Source organism: Gavialis gangeticus, unplaced genomic scaffold (genome assembly GCF_001723915.1).
Source record: "Gavialis gangeticus isolate Ggan-Ray unplaced genomic scaffold, GavGan_comp1, whole genome shotgun sequence".
NCBI lineage: Eukaryota > Metazoa > Chordata > Crocodylia > Gavialidae > Gavialis > Gavialis gangeticus.
Genome location: NW_017728996.1, coordinates 12,461,314 through 12,483,677, shown reverse-complemented (window position 1 = coordinate 12,483,677; position 22,364 = coordinate 12,461,314). Strand labels below are relative to the sequence as shown.

At 42.6% G+C, this 22,364-nt stretch overlaps 1 long non-coding RNA gene across 4 annotated transcripts in view; it reads right to left on the bottom strand.

Annotated features, from left to right (window-relative positions):
• Positions 1–22,364, bottom strand: part of LOC109288483 — a 65,259-nt gene that overhangs the window by 18,735 nt on the left and 24,160 nt on the right. Inside the window, exons 3-5 of one of the 4 annotated variants that reach the window (XR_002095158.1) lie at positions 17,414–17,567; positions 16,999–17,119; positions 14,558–14,672 (exon numbers count right to left, since the gene is read on the bottom strand). The exons of 1 other annotated variant lie outside the window; for it this stretch is intronic. This is a non-coding gene — a long non-coding RNA (uncharacterized LOC109288483). Of the gene's footprint in view, positions 1–14,557; positions 14,673–16,480; positions 17,120–17,413; positions 17,568–22,364 lie in introns of those variants that run through there. 2 more of the 4 variants (XR_002095155.1, XR_002095156.1) reach the window with 2 other exon arrangements.

Sequence of the window (22,364 nt, the reverse complement as noted above, 5' to 3'; positions counted from 1 at the left end):
ATGTTACATTGCAAAATGAATAAAAGGTCACAATCCTAGGCCAAAAGATTGGTCCCTCAGGCCTTGACCCAGGAAGTTAGAACAGCCTTTTGGTTCTTCTAGTGCATAGTCCAGCCACCTCCTTCACAAGTCCCACATCCCAAGGTATGTTGCCCACTAACATGGTGCAGCTGATTCTGGGTCAGACTGCTCAAAGCAAGTTGGTACCTACCTAAGGCCCATTTCCTATCCACAGCCCTGATATATGCCATATGAACACTACACAGTCACTACGACAAGATACTCAGCTGCACAATCAGCATAACTCCATTGTCACATCCCCTCATGCTGGTCCCTTGTGGTGCCTAAGCTATGACCTATGGGGTATACACATAGTGGCAAGAAGCGTATTTATTCAGCAGAGCTTCTGGGCCAAGGACTCCAGTTATTGCTAATTGGGGTAATGTTTTTTACCCTAGTGGCAGGACTGAGGGACCACTAGCCCATTTTATGTAGAAAAGTGGGTGGCCTTTGGCTGGTAAGAATAGTTCTGATATGTACCAAATTGCGCTGAGCAGCATATATCCGAACGAGGACTATGCAATTTGCATTTGTTCTCCAACACAGAAATCAGCCCCTTCTTTTTCTGCCACAGATTGATTTAATAGAACTGCCTCAATGCACTCTGCTTACACAGAGGGTCCCGATGCAAATTACTGTCATTTCTGAGGCCCTAAAAGCTCTGCCTTTTCCCTCCCGTGCTCTTAAGTGCCACTATACATTTACGGGTGATGGGGCAAGGGGCACACACTGTATCTATGCATGTCAAGAAATGCAAACAACCTATTCCCATTTCTGAGAGGGAAGAAAATCCCAATTTTTGCTCCCTCTATGCTATATCGTGAGCTATTACTACTGGCATGCTGTGAAACAATGATAATATATGACAATAAAAAAGTGATAATAATAAAAATGTGATTTTTTTTCTGAACTTTTAAAAACAAAATCCTAATCTTTTTTAAAAAAGGGACAAAAATAAATTTGTGGGAGAAGGTGGGGAATTCTCTGTCCAAATGTAACTTTTAATTTGATTGCATTCCAATTTGATTGCAGCATTCATAAAAAAACCCTGTATTTCAGAATATTTGCAAACAAATTCTAAATATTAAACCAGAACCTATTGGCATAGGTGAACATTTTCATAAACACAAAAAGTGATATAAACTTGAGAATGCATGACTATTCAGCTGAAGAGACCAGCTGAAATATATATTACACACTGGGTGCATCTGTATGTATGCTTTCCTGTGGAGTTGAGAAGTTAGCTCCACAGTAAAGCATCACTATCTACATGTGCACCCATATCACAGTGTAGTAAATTAATTAACTCCAGCATAGGATACTACTGTCCGGGACAATTACTATCCTATGGCGGACTAATTTACACCACCAACACACGTGTAGACGGTGACGGGGGATGCCTAGGGCACAAGGGTGCTACAGTGTGGGGGCTAACTGCACATGTACAAGCTTGCCAGCCCTGCATTATAGCACCCTTGTGCCCCAGCCAGTCCCTCTTCCACCCAGCACCATGACCCAGAGCCCAAAGCTGATCCCTGGGCCAGCTCGGGGTTGCTCCAGCTCAACTTGCGCGTGTGTGTGTAAATGCTATACCTGGGAGAAATAAACACCGGTGCAAACTGTGCAATAAACACCAGTGCAAACTGAGTTTATTTCTTTGACCTAATTACACGTGTAGCTGCGCGCACCCATGTTGCACATTATTATTTCCCTATTTAAAAACTTTGCTGTTTAACCAGGGAATAGAAAGAATTACAAATGACTTATGTGTCAGAGGATAATTAGCTATATCTATCCCCTACAAGGAGTTCCCTTGAAAATCTTGCTATGTTTTCTATGCTTCATATTCCCTTTTCTCCAAATATGACAATTCAGATGATCCTGCCCCAAATACATGCTTCCAGTGCAGCACTACCTACAGAGAGATCATCAAATGCCTCTTCTCCTTTTCTTCCCCAGCTAGGGTAAAACTTAAGCACGTCCAGGTGTTTTCACTTCAGAGGCTCCAATGGCAACAACAAGTTCAGTGCTTGGAAGCTAACAAATTTGTTGTGTCACAATTGATAATCAACTCTAGTAAAAGAATGTCCAAATCAATTGAGCTTTAGCAAGGGCAAACTGACTGGACACAGCCAGGCTCCCAGCAAAAGTAGGCCAAGCTTGATAAATTTGCCCTTATTATAGCTATTGATGTTTAAATTTCTTCAGGGATGTTGTTACATGGGTGCCTAGTGGTGACAGAAGTACGATGACCTCCTTCGATCCTTAATCTACACCTGTTAGTTGGCTCCCTAGTTGCTTGTGAGTATACTCAAGCTTAAAGGTTAACAAAAGAAAAACAGGCCAAGTTTACGCGACTGCAGCAACGGATCAATGCAGAGTAAATAACCTTCTCTGTCTTATTTCCCCAAGCATTATTGATCCAAGTTCTTTGTTCTTTGTCATGTTTCTGTCTTCTAATCCCAGGGGACACTAAACGATCGGCTCATATTGGACATGTTAACTGGCACATTATGACAGCTACCATTTTGTCACTCAATGTGGTGCAATATATAAAGAACCTTCCGTGCAGGGCTCTCTGAGCTTTGCTCTTTGAAATGAGCCTCAGACCTCTGCTTTCTTCCTTCAGCTTCCTTTATTCGCTCTCCCCTTTCCTCCCCGGGTCTTTTATCGAGACATCCGCAATGACAGCAAACTTTTTTTTTATTATTATTATTAATTGCCTCTCCTAAAAATCTCCCATCCTTAAAGATGGACAATAACCCAGCAGTTAAAAATAATAGACACTCTTGCATTGCTCAATGCTCTGCAGGAGTTTCAGGCAGCAGCAAATGCTGGTATCAATTCCAACCTGTCGGGGCTTGTTGTTTTTTATTTAGGAATGGGAGCCCTTTCCTTTCATTACCAAGGTTACGTTTAAAGGATATTGCACTTTCATAAGTGTTCTCAATGGATTTCTATGGGATATTACAGATATCACTCTGGCTGTACTGTGCCTAAGCTCAATCTTCAGCTGCATGGATGCTCCTAGTGCTTTAACAGCTCTATAAACTTGCAGATTTGCGGTTGGAGTGAGTGTTCACTTGGAGACTATTGGATTTCTAACAAAATTAATTGGATTTCCTTCCTTATGAATGCTGCTTCTACATGCCTATCTCCGAATAAAGACTTGCCAATAATAACTCCCAGAATAAGAAAAAAAAAGTGAACTTGGGAGGCATGGCAACCCACTTTTGCTTATTTAGCCTCCATCACACTTTATCTAGGACACAAAAAAAAGGCTATTTGAAAAGAAAACTTTTCCCTCCTGTGCCAAAAAAGCTCCCAGTGAGTGATCCAATCGATGGAAGTAAGTGTTACATGCCGGTCTCTTGCAATGATGCACATGCCATTGGCTTGAGTGATATCTTATGGATTTTTTTAACCTGAAACTTAACAAAGCATAATTTGAGTCTGTCTGACAATTAATTGACAGCCTAGTATGTATTGGGAACAGGAGTAAATTTTAAAAACAAAGCAAGATGGGAACTGGGAGACAAATCTTTTAGGTCCTTCTCCATGTGTCTTTGTGCAGTTTTCTACTGCATTGTCTTTAGTAAGTGGTTGCTGCTGACTGTTCATGTGCATAGGGAAATGTACCCTGTGCAATGGATAGTAACACCAGGATTATTTTGCTGTTTAGGCTTTCTTACCTTTTTTAAGCCACAGGTGAGACAATCTGTTCTTTTTAACTTGTGTGTTTGTTGATTTGAAGGAATCCATAAAATGCTATTGTATATTTAATTTAATTCAAGTTCCTTCAGGTCTCCGTAGCTGATAATTAAACCAACTGACCTGCTTCTGCTTTGAAGCCTACGGGAAATTAACCAGATAGTACTCATTAGGTAGTCAGGCTTTGGGGGATAGAAAGGAAAGAAGGAAAGAAAGAAATAAAGAAAGAAGAAAAGAAAAAAAAGAAAGAGCAGCCAGCCAACCACATAACATGGACCTGTTTGTGTGCCAGATATTAATCTGATCAGTCTGCTTGAACTGCTGTATAGCCTGCCTCTGTTAGTAAAAGAGCCGGGTGAAGTAAATTAGTGAAAAATGTACATTTGGCTATGCCAAAACAATTCTTTAATTCATCTCAATGTTGCTTTAAAAAAAAAAAAAGTTGGCCTGTTTCACTTCAGCATTTTTCAAAATAAAATATTTTGATTTTTTCCTTTTGTTTTTCTTCAATTAAAATATATTTTTTAAACAAACATTTTGATGGATCAAAAAGGGGAAATAAATAATTTTGAATCAAACAAAATGTATTTTAATTTTTTTTTTTGGAATTACTGGTGAACCCAAATATCCGTCATTCACAGAGCTCTAATTGTTAATGCACCTAATATCTTTCTGAAGATAATCACTATGGAGTAGAGAACATATTTCTGTGTTTAGAAGGCACCTAACAAGCAGTCCATATTATTAATTAATACTAATAATATCTTGAGTTATGATGGATCTTGAAAATGATTAACTTGGAACCACATTTCTTACATTTTTCCTGAAAGATTCAGATACGTAAACTTAAAGAAACATCCTTCAGGCTTAGCCAAGTAATTGTATTTTACTGAGTAATGAAGAGACTAGAAGTCAGAAACGAAACTGGCCCATTATTATCTGTACTATAATGCTTGAATGAGATATGCATGCATTGATAAGTCTACCTAGAGTCATGTTAAAGTCAAAATAGGCCCATTGGGCTCTCATGGTTAAAGGACATCACGTTCTCTAGGCAATGGTACACAAGGGGGCAGCAATGTGATTAGTATTGCATCCAGCCATCTTCAACTCCCTAGTTCAAGTGACCAGGTACCCATTTACAGCTAGGTTGACTAAGGCAGGCTAAGGCATGAGTTGGGAGTGGTATCACAGTAAAACTCCTTAACTATAATGCACTTGCATACATAGAATACATTTGGGTCTGAATAGAACAGAGACCTTCTTGTCTTAAGTAATGCATGAAAAGTACTTTCCTTCACAAAAATGCATTTTTTTTTGCATCAAAACAATTGTCAGATGGTTTCCCTTTTTTATTTATTACAAACCTCAGTTAGCCTCCTCCCCACACACAATGAGAACATTCTACAAATGTGGTGACAACAGTTTGTTAAGAATGAGTAGTAGTGGCCTATGAGCGATGAAAAATATTATTATTAAAAAAAACCATTGTATTTCAATCCTACCAAACACTCTGGGAGTTTGGTATATATATTCTATGGAAACAGCCCAAACCCACTCTCATCGATTGAGCTTAAAGACATATTTCACTAGGATAATTTTGTGTACTTGTAAAATGTGAGGCAAAAAAGAATCACAGGACATTTTTGTTCAGTCATTAGCTAACTTACTGAGTACTTCTCCTTTAAATCTGACAGATAGCCATTGCCCTTCATCCTGCTCTAAGTCTCGTGGCCATGTTGAAGAAGTCTGGAATGCAGGTCGGCGTATGAGAAACCATGCTGGCACTTGGTTATTTATACGTGAATTCAGGGGATCAGGTCGTTTGCAACACTATGGGTGTGAACAAGTATTAGTTTAAGCTACCAGAACCTGAATCGGGATCATCAGGGGCCCTTGTACATGATGTGTGTTGTTGAGATACACGTTATGAAACAGCACCAAAGAGAACCATTTTGCTAGGTTAGTTGCATGTGAAAGTACACATCGACTTTTTTATCATGGTAGGTTTTGATTTATTGTGGCAAGTTAGACCACCTCCAACATGTTTTATTTTTACCGTGGCCAATTGTTCCACCAGGTGTAATGTTACCGTGAAGCTTTTATTACGTGTGTGCTCGCCCACAGCTAAAATCGCCATTTTCTGTGTTCTGACACGATTTGTCCACCGGGTGCCCTCTAGCGTTTTTTACTAGTAATAGCACATTAACCAATTCTGAGTGTTAAACAGGTTACGTGCAAAATAATAATGGGAATCATCGTAGCACATTGCGAGAGTGAAATAAACCTAGAGATTATCTTTAGCTAGAAAAACCCAGCATCGTGTATAGGGAAGCCAGGTGCAGATATTCACCACTTGCTGGGAGGAAGCACAGGCAGAACAAGGTAAGTCAGTCCGGGGGGAAGGAGGACTGATGGGTTTCGGGGAAATGTTGGGACCAGAGGGAGGTGGCAGGTTTGGGGTAATTGTCAGGTGTGGGGTGAGGGATTAAGATAACTTGGTCAAGTTTGGGTTGGGGGAGAGATGGTAAAAACAAAAGAGCCCCGGGGCTGTGGAGAGAGGTTGGGAACATGTGCAAGTGTTCATTAGGTTGGGTTAACCCATTTTAGGACAGATTAACCCATGATCTAAAGTTAGTTCTGGTCTGATGAGACCTAGCGTTAGATCAGATGCACCAATTTTAGAGCAACTTAAGCCCTGCAAACACTTGCATGCCTGGACATTTACATGTAATGCTTGCATGTACCCTCAATGGGTGACATGTGAGACCCAACTTTTTTTTAACAGTATTTCAGTGGGAATTAGGCACCCGATTACTTTCAGAAACCTGTGCTTTAGTGCCTTAACATACGTGCCTATGCTCAAAATGCTGGACAGTAGCCAATTGTGAAGCTTCAAGTGTTAGTGTATTGGTGGGAGAGCCTGCCTTACCAAAATACTTAAGTGATTTAGGGGTCTAGTTTCTATTTCTAAAAGTGGCTCAGACAGGGCAGAGCCCAAGTCTTATAAAAAGCCAAGGGGACTGAGGCTAAGTGTTTGAATTAAATGGACTTTAGGCTTCAATTCATTTGGATAGATTAAAGGGTAATCCATTTTAAAGTCTTGAGAAGAGACTGAAGGATTCCCTGTGTCATTTCTGAAGTTTTAAAATCTCCCTTCTCACTACAGAAAGTCTATTTCAGGGTTTTCAATTCAACATGGACTGCTTTCACTGAGGCAGAACCTTCAAATGCCTCCAAAATAGCCATGGGGGACTCCTTCCTTCATTAGGAGGCAACCAACGTGAGCATCCCATTTACATCTCTTACCATTACCGCGATGGGCCAGATCCTACACTAGTTTTAAGCTGGCGGTGGTGTCGCCCTGATGGATGCAAGCTGAGAAAATGGCCCAGTGCCTCCATTCCACTTTGTGTATGCATACAAAGGCTTAAGTGCTCAGCTGAACTGGAGTCACACAGATTACTGCCTTGTAATTATTATTCCTTATGATTCTGTTTTTTAAAAGCATGTTTTCCTAAATAAGGCCCCAAGGCTCCATAACATGTTTTCCCCTTATCATCGTATTATAACCTCTTCAAATAATACAAATAACAAAAGTTATTGCTGGCCTTGACATCAGGAGATTGTGTGTTGCACTCTGGCTCAACGTCCAAGGCAAAAAAAGAAATCAGGGCCACGTTCAGGTTGAGTCTAATTGAGCATGAAAAGATGTTTCTTTCACATTTAAATACGAATTAGGTGAGGTAAAAAAAACCCATATGAATAGCTACAATACACAACACAAAGAGCACTTAAATCTCTCAGGTACATCTGGAAACAAATGCCAACTTTCCATCGTTTATTAAATTTACTCTTTTGCCTGTGGAGAGCATTTCATTGTAGGATTTCAAAACATTTTGCAGCTGTTTATTAACTGTGCCTCATACCTTCCTCAGAACGTATGGTGGGTTGTGTGTGTGTGTGTGTGTGTGTATATATATATATATACATATATATATATATATCTACACACACACACACACACACACACACACACACACACACACACACACACACACACACACACACACACACACACGCATTTGTTTTATGGATGGGCAAAAAGGCACGGAAAGCAGAAGTCACATGCCAGGTCAGCAGTGGGCGTAGGAATGGGAGAGGAGTCCTGATTTCTCTAACCATCACTGAGTGGAATACTAGATCCTTACTTTATCACTTCTTAATTATAGTCACCAGCTTTGTCCCTGGTTGATCTTCCACGGAGGGATTATTTGTCTTAATAAAAGAGGCTCTGTTTGAAGAACTAGAGAGTCTCCTTGGCTTCTTTATCTAAATCTTTTGCTGATGGGCACTTTTGGCCCATTCATTTGAACACTATTTTTAAAAGCATTTTTAACAACATACCGTAACAGCTAACTGTAACAATTATATAAATCAGTGGTTGAACATCATATTATGTTGGACCAGCTCTGGACTAAATGGATCTGATAATTAGCTGCAGAGCATATGTTTCCAGTTCCCATCAGCCAGAAAGAACAGCTAACCAATGGACATGTAAAAACATTGGGACCAATGGAAATTATGGCTGCGTGAGGACTTGGACTGCAGGCTTTGTCCTTTCGAGTACATTTATTCATTTATACTTAGGCAGGAATCAGGAAAATAAAATTCTGGATAAAGTGAAAAGGTGACTCAAGAGGAAGGAAAAGCAAAGTATGTGAAGGGCAAAGACATAAACATCTGTGCTGCTAGCTCTATGTTACTAGGCAAGGACCTTCTATTGATTTCTCTGGGCAAGATTGTAGTCCCTTCCTTCAGTGACTAATGATACTCCCGTGGGGTTATGATGACACTGCATTTCATGGGCCTGTGGGTCAGATGCTTGATATATTCTCTGCTTAGCTCCCACTTCAAGTCACTGTCCTAGCTCAAACAGGGCTATTCTAAAAATGGATGCAAAGGAGGGAAAGGAATAAATTATGTCCCTCTGTCCCAGGATAGAGAACAACCCAAAACACTCAAGACATGTACACAAATCCAGGCAGCTTGTTGGGAACTGCATTCACCTGCTGGGTGGTGGGAGGCTCAGAGCCTGCCTGCACGAGCCCTGGCAGACCCTCCAAGGAGGCTGCCAGGCCACACCTCTACCCAGCCTCACTCTACCCCCTGCCACCTGCCAAGCAGCAGCTGGGATGCACAGGGGGCAGGGACAGATCCCTCCTTGCCATGTGCACACCTATGAGGCGGGAAAGCTCCCTTCTCCCCCTCCCATCTCCAGAAGAGTGCCTTGACAAGCTGGAGATATGCTGGAGGGTAGGGCTAGGATTCAGAGAGACCTTGACAAATTGGAGGGCTGAAGCAAAAGGAATCTCATGAGGTTCAACAAGGACAAGTGCAAAGTCCTGCACTTAGGATGGAGCAATCCCATGCACCAGGACAGACTGGGGACCAACTGGCTGGGCAGCAGCTCTGCAGAAAAGGACCTGGGGGTGACAGTGGACTATAAGCTGAATATGAGCCATCAGTGTGCCCTTGTTGCCAAGAAGGCTAATGGCATACTGGACTGCATTGGTAGGACTGTTGCCAGCAGGTCAAGGGAAGTGACTGATTATTCCCCTCTATTCAGCACTGGGGAGGCCACATCTGGTGTCCTGTGTCCAGCTTTGGGCCCCCACTACAGAAAGGATGAGAGAGAGTCCAGCAGGGACAATGAAAATGGTGAGGGAATGACTTATGAGGAGAGGCTGAGGGAAATGGACTTATTTAGTCTAGAGAAGAGGAGACAGAGAGGAAAGATTTAATAGCAGCCTTTAACTCCCGGCGGGGGTGGGTCCAAAGAGGATGGAGCTGGCCTGTTCTCCGTGGTGGCAGATGACAGAATAAGGAGCAATGATCTCAAGTTGCAGCAAGGGAAATTTAGGTTAGATATAAGGAAAAAAATTCTCACTAGGAAGCTAGTAAAATACTGGAACAGGTTAACCAGAGAGGTTGTGGATTCTTCATTCCGGGAGCTTTCTAAGACCTGGCTTAACAAAGCCTTGGCTAGGATGATCTAGTTGGGGCTGATCATGCTTTGAGCAGGGGGTAGACTAGATGACCTCCTGAGGCCCCACCAACACTAGTTTTCTATAATTTTATGATTCTATGGTCAGTCACAAAATCTAAGAGGAAGTTGTTATAAGTGAACTCTAAAAAAATCACCGAGGCCAGCCACTTGATCACAAGAGTGAGAATGGATGGAGATTTTCCAAGACATAAAGTAGGTGTGCCTATTGACTTTCAGCAGGTGTTTATCCCCTTGCAACATTTTATGCCTTTGAAAATATCACTATATATTATACAAGTATCCTAACTTTTTAATGGTGGAAGTGAAATAAACTATGTGAACTTCACCTGTAAGTAAATGAAGGTATAAGGTCCAAGCACTGAGAAATGCAGTATTCACAGGGCAGTATAACACATGCTGGGAAGTATTAATTTGATAAATTGGCCTTTCTTTTTTCTTTCCACATTGTTCAACATTGCGATTACTATTCTGGATGGTTAATTCTTTGCCGAGGCTGGCGATTCTCTACTCTTAGGTAAAGAATCCTAGATGTCCCCAATGTCTACCTGCTATCTACCTAGGGCATAACACATTTGGAGCCAGTTCTTGAGCACCTGCTGAAATCAACAGTGGTTACAAGCCCAATGAATGAATTTGCAGGTCTGCATTTTTAAATTTCTCAAGAGGCTACTCTTATTTTTTAGGAATTTGCCCTAAGGAAGTTGTAGAGAACATACTACATCTTTTCCACTAGCGCCAAGATCACTTTAACCTAAGTATGAACACCCTGTCCCTACTGCACTTTCATCTGGTTCCAATTCTGGCCACAAGATCAATATTTATGTTTTAGAGACCAAGACCAAAGAGATGTCTCTCGCTCAACACAAGACCACAAACATCTTTCACACTGCACAGTATTCATGTTGTAATATTGCCAGTTGGTGATATGCAAGGCTGATACTCTCAGTGCTAATGTAACACCCACACACACATGGGTTGTGTATAATAAAGTGTATGCTTTTGGTTGTTTTGTATTGTATTTTATTTGTGTGTTGTGCTTTTATGTGGGCAAGATGGCCCCTGTTGTTCTGGCCATGCACATGGAAAGCTGGGGCTTGTACCTGGGCAAAATATGTCAAATCAGAAGATTCTCCAGGCAGACTGAGCAAGAGAAAGTCTGGAGCATGGTTCTCCCTAACTGGACAAGGCTTGGGTGATGTCACACTAGGTTATATAAGAACAGCTCAAACAAGGTTTTTCTCATTTTCTCTTGGGGCTGCTAAGAGCCGCACAGTTGAATTGGAAGTTAGAAAAACTGCTCCCCGTGGGGGGCGGTGCAGGGGGGTGTCACTGGAGAGGCAAGCAAATGCTTTTTAGAGGGAAAGCCTCAGGCACAGAGAGATAAAGTCTGTCTCAGAGTTTGAGACCCCTATTTCCTCCCTCTTCCCCCTCTCCTTTCTTTGAGTGGGATAATATCATGGGGGTATTAATCCCTGGTGCAAACTGACCAGGAATGGGGTCCTGGCAGCTACTGGCCACATGGGCCTGGCCCTCTCTGTTGTGTAATTGTAATGTTTCAGCATAGTGTATACCTGAGACTGGATGTCCAGGCTGCAGTCATAGGCCTGGGCACTTCTTGCTGTTTCACAGCTATTATGTTTCAGCCTTGCTCCCCAGCCATATGTTTGGCCAGCAGATTTGGACCAAAGTAAAGCCTGGCATGGTTAGACTCAGAGTGAGACCAGGCTCTTCTTGTTGCAGTAGAGGCCTGGCTGGCTTCTGCTGCCCAATGCAGGCCCAAGCCAAGCCAATATAAGCCTGACCTTTCCTCTGAGCTCTTTTGCAGTTTTCTGCCCAGAAGATCTGGGATTGGGACTAGGAATTTTGGGGCGCAGTACGCTGACAAAAGCCAAAGTTAACCCCTCAAAGCCACCATGTGGAAGTGGAGATCGGTACTCTACCACTTCTCCGGGAGCAACAGAGCCCCTTGCAATGCAGATGGACCCATACTCTCCAGCATCTCTCTGCAGTGTAGTGAACCCACGGGGAAGCTCATAGGACTCGCCCGCATAGGCGATGCATGCTTCCTGAAGCTGGGGGTGCATGGTGACTGCCCGTAGGTGGTGGTGATGGTATTGGTGGCGGGGGATGGCAGCAGTGAGTGGGGACTGCCCATGAGTGGCTGTGCTGACGTCGGCGGCAAGGGCAGGCCGAGTGGGGACCAACCGCATATGGCTGCGGTGGTGTTGGGGTGTTGGCAGCGATGGTGTCAGAGGCGGAGTGGGGGGTGGTGGCGGTGAGCAGGGACATCGGCGGCAAGAGCAGGTCAAATGGGGACTGTCTGCAGGTGGCTCCAGTGGTGCCGGGGTATCAGCGGTGTGTGGGGGGGGTCCCTCTGTGGCCAGTTGCTGACTGGGGAGTGGTTCCCCCATGGCCAGATGCCAAACCCAGAAGTGCCTGCAGCACTTCTCGTGCCAGGGGTGGGGGAGGCATCAGTGCTCTGCCTGCCTCCCCCCCACCGCCCGTTGCCTAAGCTGAAAGTGCTCACTCTCGGGGGGGGGGGCACCAGTGCTCTCAGGGACTGCATGTGCACCCCTGTGCACCCCCTGTGCGTTGCTCAGGCTCAGCAGTGTGGGTCCCCCTCTCCAGCCCATAGCTGCCCATAGGGGTGCAGGCCCCCAGAACTAGCTGTTGGGCAGCCCCAAATCCCAGACTGCCTGGGTATGGGTGAAGCCTCCCCCAAGAGTGTGCCACCTATCGACTTTGCTTTGTAGTAATAGTATTTTAAAATTATTTTTGTTTTGCTTTTATTCATTATAACAATTTTGGGGTTTTGTGTTTAGACTGCTTGCAAGGAAGGAGTTTTATTTTTATGGGACACCCCAGCAAACTTAGTGTTCCCAGATTTCTGGGTGGGGTTCAAGCCACTGGTATAATTTGTGGGGTACTCCAAAATATGAACCTGGCCCTTTTTGCTGCCAACCAGTGCCTGGCAGAAGGTTTACACTAACATATTTAATCATTGTTCCAGTCTCCAGTGAAATTGAGGCATGCCCTCCTCTCCTTCTCCAGCTCCCATAATCAGCCAGACAACAGAGAAGTTGGGCGCAAGGAAGAAAAAGAGGAACTGTGCATTTCTTGGAACAACTCATTAATTGCATGTGGTGTGAATAAATCTAAATTTGGCTGGGTGCCACAAAGTCGGGTCTTAGGGCAGATGGAATAGCAGAGTCAGGGACAGAAAGAGAGCAGGGAACTTTCCACACGCTATTCTGGACACTGAAATAGAGTTTATAGAGACTCATAATGGGGAGCACCTGCCCATGTCCAACTCCATTTACATCCCTGGCATTGCTGGAATGTGCAGAGTTATTCTGAGTTGCAATGAGCCATCGCTGGGGATCTAAAGCAAACACAAAGTCTGTCCCGTCCTCTGCCAGCTAGTCCGATCATTGCATCAAAGTAACTGCAGCCTCCTAAGAAGCTTATGCAACTGTGCTTGAGAATGAGAAGGTAGCAGGTGCTGAAATCTCAGGCAAAAATGAAATTGCTTTTTAAAAAGCAAGGAAATGGCTTCTTTCTTGTGACTAAGTGAGGTAGATATTGGTTATTTAAATGGTATATACCTTCACTTTCCGATTACAAGCAAAGTGACTCAGCTGCTCCCAAGCAAACACATTGGGGTATTAGGCCCAAACTGTTTTTAAGGGTCTTGAAAACCTCTTTACTTTGAAGCGCCAATTTTTCTCATGTGAGATCCCAATTCCACCCTTTTGCTCCACTCCAGCCACTAAGAGGTGCTAGATAGATGGTTTAAAAGTGGCACTGCAGTATGTACAAGCACTGTGGCAGAGGACTGAGGAGTGAAGTTAGTGCATTGCACTGAAACCCAATTCTGTGATCCACAATGGAACAAAACTCCCACGAAAGTCAACAGGAATTTTGCTCCGTTAAGGATCATAGCGTTTGAACCGATATGCCATCTCAGCAATATCCAACATATTCTTCAGATATCTGGCTTGGGTTATCCAGGGGGAAAATATTCCAAAAAAGAAAAAGTGTAACCCACCTCCTTTTAACTTCTCTGCCTTAATTCCTGTGATGTTGGCTGCGCACTGTGCTGGACAGTTGAATATGGACCTAACAGCTTAGCTTTGGCTCGAACTGGATCACACATCCTTCACCTTCATATAAGCAGGCTAAACTGAGAAAGAATGACCTTCAGTCATATGGTAATTGTACCATATGCACAGGAAAAGGACTTCAGCAGCATGCTCTTTAAAATCACAGCACACTTCTCATTCTGAGCTGGCTGAATAATTAGAGATTTTAATTGCAAAAGTGTTGTTGCTATTGTCACATATCACAGATTGGAATCAAACAGCCCCATCATCTACATGCAGTCCTCCTTCCTCACTATGGGGCTGATCCTGAGAGAGGGGGGACGGGAAGCTGTCACTGGGCCCAATCCTCAGCTGGTGTCAATCAGCAGAGCTTCACTGAGATTTATACTGGTGGACTGAGGATCTGCATTGCTCAGGATCAGGCTTTAGCTGTGCCGCATTGTGGTGAAGGGTTGCTATATGTTATAGCTGTTTATAGAAATGGCTGCCTTTCACAGGCAAGTGTGAAAAGCGATTCCCATTTCTATACAGTAATCCGTAAAGTTTCCAAAGAGCTTTCCAGTCTTTCAGGGTGAAAGGTGCCATATAAATGCAAGATGCCATTATTATTTATTGTTTCAACTTGACAGAAAGATGGAGGGTTTCATTTTGACTTTTATATTTCCATTCACTCTACGCTTCTCCTTTGTTTCATAACTTTCTGACACGCAGAGGTTTCCTTCGTGCTCCTTCAGAGGAAAGCAAAGAGAAAAGGTTGGAATTGAGAGCCAGAAAATGCTGGAATTGTTGCCACATCAAGCCAAGCATTTAGAAGAAAAAAAACAAAACAGCACAACATGAGATAATTTTAATTATTATTGCTTGTATTCTTGGATCACTATTGTCCTTGGAGTCCTGTATCCTGTATCTGACAGTGGTGGGTACTGGATGTTTTAAAGGAAGGAACAGGAAATCCTTTAGTGACCAATTATGAAACAACATGCCCACAAGGGAAACCTCTTTCACAAAACCTGTCAATTAATGGTTAGGTTTTGCTGTGAAGCACGGTGGCTTGTTTCACTCTGAGCGTTTGTTTCTGTGCAAAGTATTCCAGTAATAGACGTTCCTCGAACCCGAGTATCCAACTTTTCTTGAATCTTATTCAATAGTGTATTGTGGCAGGGAGTTCCACTGGATAAATATTCAACGTGTAAAAAGAATACATTCCTTTCCTGACTATTTCCCTTCCTAATATCCTGTTGAAATAACCTTTACTTGTTTACTCATTGGAGTATCCATGAACTTTGATAACATGGGGGGGGATTTCTTCTAAGACAATCTTCTTACCCAGACTGATTTATATCCTATGTAAACTAGGTCAATAACCCTCTACTAGTCAAGGGGGGAGGTATTTAAAAACAAGGATGGAACAGGAGAAGTGCAGTGTTGTGCCCTGCAGGGGACTGGAAGGCTATCCTCATGAAGCCAAATTCAGCCTTGCTGTAATTTCTTACCATACTACTCATTTCAGAGGCATTACACACACTTACTTAGTGTGGGGGAACAGGCTGGCTAAGTGAGACATGCCCCTCTAGTGAATGGCCCACTTAAGAGATAAAAGCCTATTACTGCTCCCATCTACTGAAGTGACTTCTTTAGCACACTTGGTGGAGACTGATTCTTAAATTCTCCTCTTTAATCTCCATTGACGCCTATGTCCCTGAATTATAAATGCATTTGTCCTGTACTGTTACATTTTTAACCTAAAGTACTTCTGATGTTATACAAATGATTATATTCATTTGAACACTGACGATAAGACAGAGTTAAGACAAATGTCCAACAGGCAAACCACAGTGCATTATAGTCTCTAATACTTATGACTCTAATACTTCCAGAAGACAATATGAATCCTTCACAGCTAAAAAGACTCATGGATATGGATTTTCCTCTGTTGAGTTTCTTCCTTGGAATGCATTAAATCATTAAAAAAAATTTTCATCTCAAATTTATTCAGTTATGCCATGTAGTTAGCCTAAATCTTTCCATGGCCATTGCCTCCCCCAATCTCGCTCTGGTTTCTTTTGCCCACATGAGAATCTCATGGGGTGAAAACTCAGCAGTAAGCAGGGGCGTGATCAGGTTTATTGTGACAAAAGGAAAAGTCTCCCAAAATAAAAAAAAACAGTCTGCAATTTCTGATACGTCTCATTTGTACGGATACTTTCCTTTTGCTCTCTTCACATTTGCAATATCCTAAGTCTTCTGGAATGCTCCCAAGATTTATTTTCCTTTGTAAATAATTATTTTGAATGTTATGTACAATATGCATCCTTACCTCCTCAGTGATTAGACCACTGGACTTGTAGTGCCATGCTGAACGGTTAGAGCACTGGAGTAGGAGACTGGAGACCCCCAGATTCCTCCTCAGTCATCCATTAAGCTATTATATGATTTGAGCAAATTATTCCCCCTAGCTTGTGCCTCAGCTTCCCTCCCTACCCTCCATTCATAATGTTTAAGGCATGTAAAATCAGTTTCCAGCTCAAATTCATGTGTGTGGCATATATTTAGTCTACAATGTCTAAGTCAATTATTGACCCATATACCTGTTTTTGCATTATACAGTATACGAGATGAGAGTCTACAGTCTTCAGTGAGTTTTTGATTGTAGAGTAAGTAGCCAAGCTTTTGGAAGCACATCCAAAAGGATCAGGAATCCCAAACCTCTTGAAATTCTGCCATTATGGATCTGGCAAAGTTGAAAGATGTACTATATCTTACAAGGAAATAACTAGCCGGCAACTGAAATGTGTGGGGCAGCAGCCAGGGCTCACATGTATTATATAGCCGTATTTCAAGAGGCCAATTCTTAGTAGAGCATGCACGTGTTGCAATATGTGTGTGCACATGTTATCCGTGTGCATATGCAGATGATGACTGCAGAGATATTTGCTGTCAAGAATGGGCAAAGATGCTTAAATAACCATTCACCATTGTTGTGTACTAATTCATTTGCTGTGTGTCACTGCACAAACCCACCCCAGGGAAAATATCTGGAGCCTCACAACTCACTGAGTTAGCATGTCCACTACTACACCCCTTTACAGGATATCACAACCCCTTTGCTTGCTTGCTGGCCAGCAAGTGAAAACATGATTTTTCTCTTCTGCCCAGTTCTGGTTGTCCCATAGTCCTGGGAAAAGAGAGACGGGAACAAATCTCAGAAGTCACGCTTCTGTTTGACCCCTTCTAAACGAGGGCTTGTGGGTATCCCCGCATCCCCCATGCACTTGTGTAAAATCAGCAGCACAGCAAATGGCAAAAAAAGGGTCACAGGGAGCCAGAGAGGAGATGCCAAGAAGAAAGTAAGAAAAGGAAAGAAAAGAGAAAATGACAGGGGAAAAAATGTATAAAGGGTCCAGCTGCTGTTATAAAGCTCCCCAGGGAAAGGTGCCATAGTGCTTTTAGGAAGAGCCATGCTACATACCAACCCCCCTGGCTCCTGATGCTGCTCCCTCTGCCGCTTGTGTCGGAGTTTGAGGGAGCTTGGGAAATCCGTACCGTCTCTCTAACACCGTCCAGGTGGGGTCTACATCCCTCTTCCCTGGCTCCACGCTCACTGCTAGAGATTCCGACAGTTACTAGATAAAGTTAAAGACTCATGTAGTGATCTTCACACTAATTGGACTGTAATGTATAGCCTCGGTCAAGCAAATCTCTCCCAGCACTCCTCTCCACAGACGGCAATCAAGCCATTTACAGAAGATGCATCGGCTGCTGGGACCCTGGAGTAACCTTAAGCTGCACTGGCCTTTTAGCAGAAAACACAATTAATTTTGATACTGAAGGGCAATTAGGACTCGGGTTAAAATAAAAAATCTTCTGAACAGAGAATGTCAAAGACTGGGAAGGAAACTATTTCCCTCGTATGCAGTGTGGTGAAGGTCTGTATGCATAGCAACTGTCAGCTCATGTTCATCCAGATCACTTTATACAGACCCTTCTCATTTGAACAAATGCAAATTCAGATTAACAAGTCCAGCACCGCAAACACCTCTAAGACTGAGTGCCATTTCCCTTAACTCTTTACTGCTGGAAGAAACATCCATTTTAATGACTATGTTTGCTGGGAAGACTGGCTTTAAATCCCAGAATTTAAAGAAATGACTGAGTGTATTTGCTCTATTTTGCTTCATTTTCAAAAGAAAATGTTCTTTCCACTGACACTATATATATCATGTCTTAATGTTATCATTTCAGTCATTTTATGCACTCCTTCTTTGAAACACGTTGGGTTTTTTTTCCCTCTAAAACATATCTGCATACACCCACGCACTGACACACATGCAAGACTTGGCTAAAAGTTTGACCTTCCATCTGTACACTGCCTATGAAATGGATGTAATTCTCCAGAGATATACTTTTTATATATAAAACAAATGTGCCAGTTATCTTTTCTCCCCATAAAATAGATAAATCAATACATAAGTTAATGCTAATCATAGCTATCAGCCCAGCTCTAAAAGAACAAGGACAGCCATGTGACACGGCATGGAAAGCAAAGCATATCCTCCTTGAAAAAAAACCCCAAAAAACCAAACCAGCAGCAGTGGGTAAAAGTAAGCAGTTGTCAGCTAGAATCATAGAAAATTAGGGTTGGAAGAGACCCATTTAATCCAACCCCCTGCTCAAAGCAAGACCATCCTCAACTGGATCATCCCATCTGAGGCTTTTGTTTAGCCTGGTCTTAAAAACCTCCGAGGATGGAGATGCTACCACCTCTCTGGGTAACCTGTTCCCACAATTCAATACTGTGAAGATGATGCTATTTAATGCTGAGGAATAATGGGTGAAAGCTAAATTCAATTCAGACTGATATCAAGACTTCCATTGACTTCAGTGGGTGCAGAATGTCACCTATTACTTTTGAGTGTCCTATGTAGAGAAGAAATACTGTGCATGCACACAGCAAACAACAATCGTATTCTGGGTGGAACTATGCACCGGCTTGTGCCAAAAAATAATGGCCAGCTTTGGCGCAGAAAAACAACAGTTGTCCACTAGCTCTGTCAAAACATTAGAGAGAAGACACAGTGCAGGCACTTTTGGAAATAAACATACAGGGAAGTATTTAGAGTGTGGCCTTTGGTTTAAAAGATTCATACAGTTTTGCCCCAGATTCAAAACTTACCTTTGGCAGCAGCCCCCTGTGATGGTCCCAGCTCTTAGCAAGAAGAGACCATGTCTGCAGACATAGAGAAGTAATCTTAATGCATGTGACTTCAGGGCAGCTTGGGTAGCCTGCATCTGCCTGCCATCAATTCTACTGCCTCTACTTGAGATACTGCCATGGTTGTCAAAAGATTCAGCTGAACAACATTTCCATTGCTATTAAAGAGAAGGGGTTGCATCACATTGTTCTCCCTGAGGGGCCTACGCCTTTGAAAGTCACTTGCTACACTGGTCTGTAGCCGCTTGACCCTTCTACAGGGCCCATATTTCCTCCAAGGCTTCCCAAAAGATGGAAGATGCCTGCGGCAAAGGGTTTTGGTCGTGGGTTTTTTTGGTAAGATGCATTACATTTTTTATTCTATTCACATTGCCATTAGTGGGTAATTGAGAAAGTGTATTTGGGTACAAGCTGCCATTTTAAGTTTATCCAAGCACCTGGAGCTTGTGTTAGATTTTTTTTAATGCTGTTAGAACAAATCTTGATCTATAAGTAAATAATAAATACTAGGAGAAACAGTTCCACCTGTACGGCCTCATATTGGGTAAGAGCAGGGGAGAGAGGAGAAAAGGGGACCTTTACACAGATGGAAAATCAAGAAGTTATTTCCCTTGTTACTGCTAAAAAGACTCATTTTTCTTTGTCTTCCCAGGTTCTCTTTTCTATTTGCAGAGCTCTCTACACTGCAGTAACCGTTTTCTTGTCTGAGGCGTATACAGCAGTCCCACAAGTTGTACTTGGGAAACCACTAACTGATGTTAGATTTACACAGTAGGTAGTTTTTATATATGTTTTTCTTAAAAGCAACATCCTAGGGGAATCCCTTGGAGGCATACACAGCATAAGAAGCACTAGCAACCGATCAAGCATGTTAGAGGTTCCCAGGGTTAAATCTATTGTTTTCAGGGATTGATTCAATTTCTCTTTTGTCAACCAGTTTAAGTGTAGACTTTTATAAGTTCCAAGGTTCCTTTCACATCAGCTGTAAGGGAGGGAGGAGCAGCCTCGGGCAGAGGAACTTGAGACCTTTAAGTATAAACACCAAAATTATGTGTGTTGGTGTGCTGCCTCTACCCTGGGCTGTGGACTAACTCCACTAAGTGAGTCCACACCTTCTTTTTAGTTTTGCATTCCCTCAAGATAAGTGGAGATGATGTAGCACATTGAATCACAATGCTTATGGGCTGGAAGACTTGGCTCAGATATAGTAGTAGCTCGAGGTAAGTGGAGACGACCTAGCACATTGAATCACCATGCTTATGGGCTGGAAGACTTGGCTCAGATATAGTAGTGGCTCATTCAAACCTTGAATCCACCATCACACTCATACACAAGGTGACATTCACAAATGATATAGCAAGCTTTTTCCCTTTATTTTGTATGCTGTCTTTCCTAGGCTGGCCCTATAAACTGATAAAAATCAATCCCCGTTCACCTGACTCAAATGAACAAGTAAGACTACTTGCGCGAGAAAAGGGATCATGCTTCATCTCTGACTAAACACTTGGAAGGATCTAGCAGAGATTAAATTCAAGATGTGAAAAGCACACAGATAGCTAGAACCTGGAAGTACTGGCAAAGTAAGAGATGCACAAAGCATAGCTTTTCCCCTAGGCATTTCTTCATTACTATTTTGGGGAGGGACCAGGAATTGCAAACTGAGGATTTGCCAGACTAGATTAGAGCAGTTCAGTGTCCTGTCTGACCACGTCCACTGCCAGATACTAGTATGGAAAGAAGAATCCCTTTGGTAGGCACTGAGGAGATTACCTGGTGCCAGGGATTGTTTCTCTCCAGCCTCCAATACTTAAAAGGTGTTTTATGCCCTGAAGCATGTGGTTTAATAAACCTTCCTTTTTTCTTTAGTGGATCCTTCAAAACTTCATACTGCCCTGACAACTCTGCATGCTTTGGTCATATGCCCCAAAACTTCATACTCACCAAGCCCTTTACTCCAAACTTCCTACTGCCTCATTCCACAGGAAACTCAACATGCCCCCAAATTTCTGAAGTTCAAAATAAATCAGTTGGCCTTGAAAAACAACCACCACAACAGCAGCAGCTGCTAAGAAAAAGGAAGAAATCTTCACACCAAAGAAGTCAGACAAAGTCCCCTTTTTTCCCCCTGACAATTTTCAGAATTCAAATTTTCCAACCAACTCTGTTGATAAACAGTACTTTGTACTTTTATCCAACTTTCCACCCAAGGAAGTAAAACACCTTAGAACACTATTTAATTAACCTTTACAGCCCCCTTGTGTGCAGAGTATTATTGTCTCCATTTTACAAATGGGAGGACTAAAGCAGAGGGAATTTAAGTGACTTCCCTAAAGTAACACTACACAGCAGGTCTGTGGCAGATTGAGGAATAGAACCAGATCTCCTTAGTCCCAGGCCTTGGCCTGAAATAGTATAAACCTCCATCCTTTTCAAAGGGTGAAGAGTCAGGTCATTTTTACTATTACTATTATTTTACTTAAACTGATGGTATGCGGCCTACACTACTAAGCACATCTAAAAAAATCCTATGTAATTGGAGCTTGTGTAGGAGTGTACAAGAGGGCTGAAAAATCAGCTCTTTCATTTTGTTTAAGGGCTGTACACAAATGTCTCTGGTGGAAAATAAGGAGTCTTTAAGAATGATGTGTGACTTCTAGTGATGGAGCCTGGATTAGCGAGGGTATTTATTTTTCCCTTCATTAAGAAACAACTTATCATTCCAGTAAAGGAGCTGTTAATGAGTTTGTTCACACTAGCTGAGAAATGACTGCAGGATACTCCTCAGAGAACTTACTCTGAATGCATACATAAACCAGAGTTGGAGCACTAGGTATACAGAACAACCTGCAGAGAAAAGGGATTTTTCTTCCTCTGCCAGTTCAGCATTAGTTCAACAGGTTCTGGAAGGAATATGCAGATTTAGAGCATGCAGGGTATAATGTGCACTTTGGAACCATTACCTGACTTTTGTTAAAGGGATATATGTCAGCATAAAACTCCTCTATTTAGGCGTCTGATGGGAAGCGAAGGAAGAGGAAGTACTCTGTCTGCACTCCACCCGCCGATCCAAGACCCACCCATTCTCCAAGAATAGCTGTTTGCGTCTGCTAAAATGATCAGAAGCATAGGTTGGCATTTACAAAGGAGCCTAAGGGAATTAGACACCCATTCTCTCACTGAATTTCTGGCCTTTGCACCCCCCCCCCCC